At 35.5% G+C, this 10,337-nt stretch overlaps 1 non-coding gene across 1 annotated transcript; it reads right to left on the reverse strand.

Moving 5' to 3' along the window:
• Nucleotides 1–7,168: 7,168 nt before the first annotated feature.
• Nucleotides 7,169–7,272, reverse strand: LOC112095942. Its single transcript, XR_002904102.1, has one exon. It is a non-coding gene; the product is annotated as a small nucleolar RNA R71 (small nucleolar RNA).
• Between the last annotated feature and the right edge of the window lie 3,065 nt (nt 7,273–10,337).

The raw sequence follows: 10,337 nt of genomic DNA on the forward strand, positions 1-10,337 counted from the left end.
AAGTCCAATTTGTAAAATAAGTCAAAGTCAAAAATAATTTTGTACCTCCATCATTGATTGTTATTGTGTAGAGCATAGCCAATTGCTTGCGTTTGCCTCCTCGTCTTTGATGATTTGGAAAAATTATCAAAATAAATCTAACTAAAAAAAGATTTTAACAATGAATAAAATATTAAATAAATATAAAATATCAACATTAATAATTAAATACAAACCTTCTGAAAGAGATGGATGAAATGACAGTGGCTTGTTTTTTCAGCTGTGAGAATTTGAGAGTTCAGAAAGAGAAGTGGCGTGGAGGAGGAAAAAAAAGATAGAAAATAAAGAGTTTCTTTCCTTTCTTTTAATTAGGGTTAACATCGTTGGGGGGAAAGATAAGTTATTAAGTGGGTGATATAAATGTGTCAAAGTAGAGTTTTTATCCACATGACACTAGATTGGTTGATGGTGAAAGAATTGTATCACAATCTAAAAATTTTACTTATTGCCCAATATAATAAAAATAGTCCCATGCCACCATACATTTTTTTAATTTAATTTTTATTCTCACTACTAAAATTTATGTCCAAATTAACCATAAATTTTACTACTATTTTTACTTTTGTCACTTTATGTGATTCTCTATGACCAAAATAAAAAAAGAAAATTATCATTCATATACCTTGAATTTGTGTTTATATAAAAAATATTACAATACTTTGAATGTGTATCAATCATCCACCCTAAATTGAGAAAAGTTATCTTCTGACCACTAAACCGTTAACTGCCATTTGAAAGTTAACAGAACTATAGCGAATTAATAATTTTTCCCTTGAAAAATATCACTTGTATACCCTTAAAATCTCTTATTATCACTTATATACCCTTAAATTATCACTTGTATCATATGAAAAGACCAAATTACACCTCTAACGTTATCATATTTAAAAGGCAACTAACAGTTTGGTGGACGACAGATATATTTGATCAACTTAGGGTGGACGACTAATATACCCTGAAACTGTTGTAGTAAATTTGATAGCGGAGTAAACTAAAAGTATACTATTGATAATTTCCCTAAACAAATCCTTAAATTAGTGAAAATTATACTAGCTTTGGATAATAAAATTGTGTTACATATGGTTTGACTGAATTTACTCTACTTTATTCAAATATGAAATAGTTGTGTCACCTAGAATAATATTTAGCCAACAAAATGTTTTACTCATAAAATATAGTATTAATTAAAACAATATTTTTTACTACTATTTTTTAGTTTTGTCATGGTAAGTAATTATTTGTAACCAAAAAATAAGGTTTTAAAATTATCAAAAAATAAGAATGGCTTTTAAGACTAATATTATGTGGCACAAATAGTTTGCTGAAATTTACACCCGTTTTTTTGTGACGAAATAGTTTTGTCGCCTATAATTATATTTTTCAACGATTTATTTTGTCATAAAAGATGAAATATTGTCCTAAAATGTTTAATTTTTTATGGAAATTTATGTGTCAAGACAAAAAAAAATGTCTTGTCGTGACTAATAATATTTGTTGTAAAAAAGTCAAATTAGTGACCAATTAACGAGTCTTAAAACAAAAATTATTGGTTAAAAATTATAACATAAGTTCGGATGAGACTATTGGCTATGATTTCAAAAATTTGTCATAATAAGTACCATTCTTTGGCCAAAATTAAAATTTTTGTAAACAATAGGGAATTATCCACTGTCCATCCGTTTTTTCACCGTTTTTAAAAAATACACAATTTTTTTTTGCAGCCCTCCACCTGAAGTTAACATTTTTTTCATTGGTCCACTCTCGTTATAACACTGTTATAACTTTGCTGACATCATAAAGGTAAAATTATCATTTCACAACGACACAGTGGTGGATAGGTGCAAAACAATATAATTTCAAGTAGAGTTCAACAAAAAACAAAAAATGATTTTATATTTTTGAAAAAATACAAAAAAATAAGTGGTCGGTGGATAATTTATCTTTTACATTTGAGGGTAAAAAAGTCATTTAAATAATATTTCATTAGTTTTCTTAACGGTCTCCAAACGAAAGTGGAAAAGTGAAAAGAAATGTAACTTCTGGTGGATTCCAGCAAAAAAAAAAAAAAAAGAATTGTGTATTTTTGAAAAGGTTGGAAAAAACGGATGGATAGTGAATAATTTCGCTAAAAAATATCATTTTAAAAATTCAAATTTCTTGTAATATGAGTTTACCTCAAGTTCTAAATGGATTTCATAGACATAACCTTATATTTCTTTGAGGTATCTTTCTGGTTCTTCAAAGTGAGATACTAATGCTGGTGATCGTAGATTCCAAACAAGATGAAATTTACAAACTTGGAGTAGTCAGCTTAGGTGATGCTTCACACATAGAAGTCGATTAAGGTGGTTGAGCAAGATCTGTCTTATTGAGGCAATCATTACATATATTACAAGTGATGAGAGAGAAAATACAATCGTTAGACAAAAGCACTTTAGTAGGAAACAAATAATTTCAAAGAGAAAAGGAATAGTAAAACAAAATGACAGAAAGTCAAGTCACTGACAGAAAAGACTCAATCAAGATTTGGTGGATCATTCAAATTTATTTCGGTGTCTTCTTCTAGATAAGTGATGCAGTGGAAGTTTAATGTTCAAAATATTCCGTTGATTCTAGAGAATACCGAAACACAAGAACAACTAAATTCACGTTGATTCAAAAGAATACCGTGAATTTAGGGGTTAAGACTCATTGATTCCGCAGAATACCGAGAATTAACTGTTCAAATACTCACAAAGAGATTTGAAAATTGAAATATTATTAAACTCAAAATTCTACCTTCAAAGGCTACAAGAGGGAGCTATTTATAGTAGCAGTAATTATCCTAATTCATGAAGTAAAACAAAATCCTAAATTGAAAGGGAAACAAAATTCTAAATTTGAAAGGAATTAAAAAGTATTTAAACTTTAGTTAATAAGGAAACTAATCCTAGTATAATATGGATTCCTACTCTTCATCATTCCCCCCAAGGTGGAGAGAATTCGCCCTTGAATTCGGAGTGTCAGCAACCACATCTTCATTATGATCACCTCTATAAGGAATAAGATGCTTGACATTAAATACATCTGCGGTGTGGATATGACTAGGAAGCTTTAATCTGTAGGCATTAGGATTTATCTTCTCTATAATCTCCAAAGGGCCGATTTTCCTGGCAGAAAGCTTGTTGTACTCACCAACTGAGAATCTAACTTTAGTTAGGACAGCCCAAACAAAATCTCCCACTTGAAATTCCAAAGCTCGATGTTTTTTGTCTGCCATAATTTTATAACCTTCGGTCGTCTGCCTCAAAGACTCTTGCGTAGTTTCATGAATCTTCTGAAGCTGCTCAATAAAGTCTTCTGCTTTACCGCTTTTGCGAACTAAATCTAGAACTGGAGCCAAGTCGATGGGAGCTCATGGATTATATCCGTAATTCACCTGAAAAGTGCTTAAACCAGTACTACGCTTAACTGCACGGTTATAAGTAAACTCTACTTGATATAACTTCTGATCCCACATCTTCAAGTTATCACCGACTAAACTACGTAGATGGTTGCCTAAAGAGCGATTGACAACTTCAGTTTGACCATCTGTTTGTGGGTGGTAAGCACTACTGAAATTCAGGCGAGTGTTAGTCAACTTCCATAATGTCTTCCAAAAATGGCTAAGAAATCATGTATCCCGGTCAGATACTATAGAACTCGGTAAACCATGCAATCTATTGACTTCCTTGAAGAATAGACGAGCAACAGTCAGAGCGTCTATAGTCTTTTTGCAGGCAATGAAGTGAGCCATTTTCGAGAATCAATTAACAATAACAAATATTGAATCCATACCCCTCTGAGTGCGGGGTAATCCCAAAACAAAATCCATGCTAATGTCAGCCCAAGGTTGTGTTGGAATCGGCAGCGGCATATATAAAACAATATTAGTTGCTGCACCCTTGGAAACTTGACAAATGCGACAAGTCTCGACATAGTGATAGACTTCACGCCTCATAGTAGGCCAAAAATAAGTGTTGGCTATTAGAGCCAGAGTTTTGTCACAACCCATGTGCCCTTCGTTATGTAACTCTGCAATGATTTTCAATCTCAAACTTGAGTCAGGAACACACAATTGATTACTCTTGAAAAGGAATTTGTCATGTAAATGATAATCTGAGCGAAACCCTACAACAACGTCTTCTAATATAGGAGCAAAGTAAGGATCAGAAGCATATAACTCTCGAAATGTGTCAAATCTGAGAACTTGATTATGCATATGTGTCAATAAAGAAGTTCGTCGACTAAGTGCATCTGCTGCCCGGTTCGATTCACCAGAGGTATGCTTCACCACAAAAGTAAATTGTTGAAGGAATGCTGTCCACGTGGCATGTCTATGAGAGAGCCTGTCTTGACTATTGAGGTATTTTAACGGGGCATGGTCAGTGTATAAAACAAAGTCTTTATGATTTAGATAATGTCGCCAATGTTTTAACGCTTGGACTACTACGTAAAATTCCACGTCATAAGTGCTATAGTGTGCCTTTGCTCCATTTAACTTCTTACTAAAATAAGCTCTAGGCTTACCCTGTTGGCTAAGAACAGCTCCAATGCCGACCTTAGAAGCATCATAATGTACCTCAAAAGTGAGCGAAAAATCTGGTAGAGCAAGTACTGGGGCAGTAATTAACTTTTCTTTGATAATCTTGAATGCCTTAGTAGCTGCCTCTGTCCAAGAGAATTGTCCTCCTTTCATGCAATCTTTGATTGGTGCCATAATAGTACTGAAATGAGGAATGAATCGCCTATAAAAAGATGCCAATCCATGGAAACTTCTGGTGGCGGATAAAGTAGATGGTGAAGGCCAATCTCAAATAGCATCCACTTTTGATTGGTTAACAGATATACATCATTCGACACTGTTGAGTGTTAGAAAATGCATATTTATAAAGGAGAAAACCGTCATTTTACATTTTAAGTCTTACTAACAACCCTTACTTTTATATATTTAACCTTCTTGTGATTTAATTACATGTGTTTTATTTTAATTAAGTATTTTATGTATTTTAGGGGCATTATAGTCATTTCACAATAAAGGAGAGATCAGACGGCAAAACGGACATCACTTTTGAACTCAGGACGGTCGAAAACCTTAGGAGGAGCATAAAAGGAAAAATGGCACTATTCACATGTACGGTACTATTCACGTGTACGGTACTGTATACGTTACTGTTCACGACACTGTTCACATAGACGGACGATGACGTGGCATTGACCGATGATGTGGCATTGACTGATGAGGTGTCACGATCCTGTTGGACTAAAATTCTTATGTACTGTTGATGGTGACGTGGCAGCATATCAGTGGACGAAAAATCTCGCGTACGGTGCATGCATCACACAGGATTATTTTCAACCAAACCGCGTTACTGTTCATCCGGGTCAAACCGCGTTACTGTTCAAAGTCGGGTCAAACCGTGTTACTGTTCATCCGCGTGGTCAAACGTGGACTGTTGACTGATGACGTGGCGCAATCCTGAGCGTCCAAACTGTTTTTAATCCGATGGCCATGATTTACTCCATGTATCTATAAAAAGGGGGCCTCCCCCCCCTAATTGGATATCTCTGAATCCATTTTTGGGATCCATTTTCTGTAATTCCCTCTCCATCTTGTATTTTCTTCGTATTTTAATAAATTTCCATTTTGCCCCTAGTTCAATTATGAGTGGCTAATTTTCTTTCAAGCTTGGGTTGAAGGTGAAGTCTCAACATGTGTCATGGGCTTAATTTGGTAAATTTATTTTCTCTTCCCCTCTAGTTTTTGTGGATGTTTTGACTTCTCGTCGACAAATAATACTAATCTTGTCTAGTACCGCCTTGGTTACACCGGCCCTCTAGTACAAGGTTATTATTATTTGGCACGATAAGCCCTTAGCACCATATTGATTAGAGCGTGGTTCATGAGGTGTGGATTCCCCCCTCATGATTTAATTGGCATTAATAAGGAATATTTAGCCCATGATGCATGTTGATACGGATCCAGATACCCAAGTACGTCATTTCAATAGAATTCTCTTCAATTTATTCTCACCATTTCAATACCAATTTTAGAATTTATTCTCTCCATTTTAATTTAAGTTTTAGCATATTCCAATCATTTCCACCACAAATCTAATCACCCATTCACAAAATTAATTCTACACAATTAAAATCCACCTCCTCGTGGGATCGACACTCGTCACCATAGATCTATACTACAATAGATTCGTGCGCTTGCGAGTACATTAAAATTTGCACAACAAGTTTTTGGCGCCGTTGCCGGGGAGGTAAGTAATTTTAATTCATAGAATTAATTTTTTTGAATAATTTCTTTTATTTTTTTTTCTTGTATTTTTTTTTAAATTAAAAAAAAGAAAAAAAAAAGTGAATCTACATTTAAAGGTTAGTATTTCTTTTCTTTTTCTCTTCTTTAAAATTCTGTAATTTAATTTTCCATTTATTTTTCTTTGTAATTTTTTTTTGTTTATCTTATTAATTTAATTTTTAGTTAATTTCTTTCACGTATTTATTTTTGTGTATTTTTATAGAAAGGTTGTAATAGCGCAATAAGGTTAGTATCGTAATTTCTCCCTCTTCTTTATTTTTATTTGTTTTGTTCCCATCTTTATTTTCTTTTTATTTGTTTTGCATGCATGGTCGTAGGTCATTATTACCTAATCTTGAACCTATAGACCTTGAATTAGAAAAAACACTTCGCACACAAAAGCACATTAAAAATAAATTTGAAATGGATTTGCAACCACAAGAGAGGCCATTTAAGGACTACTTCAGTCCTTTAGCTAATTTGAGCACATCATGCATAAGATACCCTAATGTAGCTGCTAGGAGCTTTGAACTAAAACCTAGTGTGCTAAATTGTCTCCCCACATTTTATGGCCTAGAAAATGAGAATCCATATAATCATCTGAACGATTTTCATGCCATTTGTCAAACTTTTAAATATGAAAATTTTTCAGACGATGATGTTAAACTTAGACTATTCCCATTTTCTTTAAAGGATAGGGCTCGTTCATGGCTTAATACATTGCCTGCTAATAGCATTGCATCATGGGAACAAATGGTTACAAAATTTTTGAATAAATATTTCCCAGTACATAAAACCAATGCTATTCGCAGGGAAATCTAGGAGTTTACCCAGAAAGATGACGAGCAATTTTTCGAAACATGGGAGCGATTCAATGGGCTACTCTTGAAGTGTCCACATCATGGGTACGAGAAATGGCACCAATGCCAATACTTTTTGGAAGGATTATTGCCGAATGTGCAAGAATGGCTAATGGCAACGAGTGGAGGAGAGCTAATGTCAAAAAGTGCATCAGAGATTTGGGAATTCTTCCAGCGACAAGCAGATAATTCCCAACAACGGAGTCGATCGCTCAGGACTACTAGAAGAATTAAAGGAGTGAATGAGGTTCAAATTGGCGAATCAAGTTCAGAAATTAAAGAAGTCAAAGCGATAATTGAAGGTCTCTCTCGACAAATAGCATCATTATCGACTGCTAAATCAACAGAGCCACATGACCATGACTCATACTCAGATCAAGCCAATGCCATAGGTGTAATGAGAAAGCCATCAAATTACAACCCATACTCCAACACATATAACCCTGGATGGAGAGACCACCCCAATTTTTCATGGTCTCAAGGATTCCAACAGAATGGACCAACAGCTCCAGCTCCACCAATTCCACAAAATCCTCAAGCCTCTCAGCCACCATTTAGACCATACAATCAGAACCAGAACCACTCTCAACCTAGACCATGGGAGGATGCATTCCAGAATTTTAGGAATGTTACTCACTCCACGATTGAGCAACAGAACCGCACCATTGATGGCCTACGAAATGAGTTGAGAGCAGGCTTCAACTCACAAGCTCAATCTGTTTCAAGCCTCGAGAAAATGGTGGGACAACTTGCTTCTTCAGTTCAGACATTGGCAATGACCGTTGAGAAAGGTAAGTTTCCAAGTCAACCAGTGCCTAATCCTAAAGGAGTACATGAAGCAAGTACCAGTTCACCACAGCAGCATGGAGAGGTCAAAGCAGTTATGACCTTGCGAAAAGGAAAAGAAGTCGACAACAAAGTGGAGATGCCGGTAACCAAAGAAAATCAAATTGTACCTGTGAATGTTGAAGACTCATCACCGGAGGAGAAAGAAGAAACCAACCCACGAGAATACGTTCCGAAAGCTCCATTTCCTCAAAGGTTAGTGAAAGGAAAAAAGGGAAAATCCACAGGTGAGATTCTCGAAATCTTCAAACAGGTAAGTGTTAATATCCCTTTGCTTGATGCTATTAAACAAGTTCCATCTTATGCCAAGTTTCTTAAAGACCTTTGTACTAAAAAGAGAAATATGCATGTTCAAAAGAAGGCATTTTTAACAGAAAACGTTAGTTCTATACTCCAACATAAAATTCCTTTAAAATGCAAAGACCCTGGCTCCCCCACTATCTCATGTAGTATAGGGAACCACACAATTGAGAATGCTTTGTTGGATTTAGGAGCTAGTGTAAATTTGTTGCCTTACTCTGTTTTCGTGAAACTTGGACTGGGAGAATTACACCCAACTCCAGTGGTGTTACAACTTGCAGATCGGTCCACAAAAATACCTCGTGGTATTGTGGAGGACGTGCTTATCCAGGTAGACAAATTTTATTTTCCTGTTGACTTCATTGTAATTGACACTCAACCAATACAGGACTCAAGGAAGCACATCCCCATTATTCTAGGCCGACCTTTCTTGGCAACTGCAGATGCTCATATTCAATGTAGGACCGGAAATATGCAATTGTCCTTCGGCAACATGACTATGGAGCTAAACATTTTCAACATTGTCAAACAACCTCACAGTGCAGATGATGGAATTGTTGATGTGAATTTAATAGAAACAATAGTTGATAATACTTTTCTTTCAAACCTTGGTGATGATCCTTTACAAACATGTTTAACTCACTTTGGTTTGGATTTTGATATTGACAGATCAGTCGATGAGGTCAACGCCCTGCTTGACTCAACACCATCCATGGACACTAATAAATGGAAGTCAAGAGTTGAACAACTAGCACCATCAGAGAAGAAACTCATCACATCATCAGAATCACCACCGAAACTCGAGCTCAAACCATTGCCCAACACATTAGAATATGCGTTTTTGGGAGAAGAAAGTTCTCTGCCGGTAATCATCTCATCATCCCTTAATGACGAACAAAAAGGTAAGTTGTTGGATGTTTTGAAAGAGCATAAAGGGGCATTAGGATGGACCATAGCAGACATAAAAGGTATAAACCCTGCAGATTGCATGCATTACATTCACCTTGATGAAAATGCTAAATCTACTAGGGAAATGCAACGTCGGTTAAATCCTAATATGAAAGAAGTTGTTAGAACAGAAGTCCTTAAGCTATTAGACGCAGGTATCATTTACCCAATTTCTGATAGTTCATGGGTCAGTCCTGTACAAGTTGTCCCCAAAAAGTCAGGAGTCACAGTAGTTACGAATGCAGATAATGAATTGATACCTACTAGAGTAACTACAGGGTGGCGTGTATGCATCGATTATAGGAAATTGAATTCTGTCACACGTAAAGACCATTTTCCTTTACCATTTATTGATCAAATGCTTGATAGATTAGCAGGCCATGAATTTTATTGCTTTCTAGATGGTTACTCAGGATATAATCAGATCCCCATAGCACCAAAAGATCAAGAGAAAACTACTTTCACTTGCCCTTTTGGCACATTTGCATATAGGAGAATGCCATTTGGATTATGTAATGCACCTGCTACATTTCAACGATGTATGTTGAGCATTTTTTCTGATATGGTTGAACGATTCCTTGAAGTCTTTATGGATGACTTTTCTGTCTTTGGTGACTCGTTTGATCAATGTTTACATCATCTAACGCTAGTTCTGCAGAGATGTACCGAGAAGAGCTTAGTCTTAAATTGGGAGAAGTGCCATTTTATGGTAAAACAAGGTATTGTTCTCGGTCACATCATTTCGAGCAAAGGTATTGAGGTTGACAAAGCCAAGGTGGATCTCATTTCTAATCTCCCTCCACCTAAAACAGTCAGAGAAGTAAGATCTTTCCTTGGGCATGCTGGTTTCTATAGACGTTTCATTAAAGATTTTAGCAAAGTTTCTAGACCCTTATGCAATTTACTTGTTAAGGATGTACCTTTTATCTTTAATGATTCATGTCTTATGGCTTTTGAAAAATTAAAGCAATTGTTGACATCATCACGTAGGCATTTGCCTCCTGCCCACTATTCGAACC

The sequence above is a fragment of the Citrus clementina genome, unplaced genomic scaffold, assembly GCF_000493195.1.
Source record: "Citrus clementina cultivar Clemenules unplaced genomic scaffold, Citrus_clementina_v1.0 scaffold_1, whole genome shotgun sequence".
NCBI classification, from domain to species: domain Eukaryota; kingdom Viridiplantae; phylum Streptophyta; class Magnoliopsida; order Sapindales; family Rutaceae; genus Citrus; species Citrus x clementina.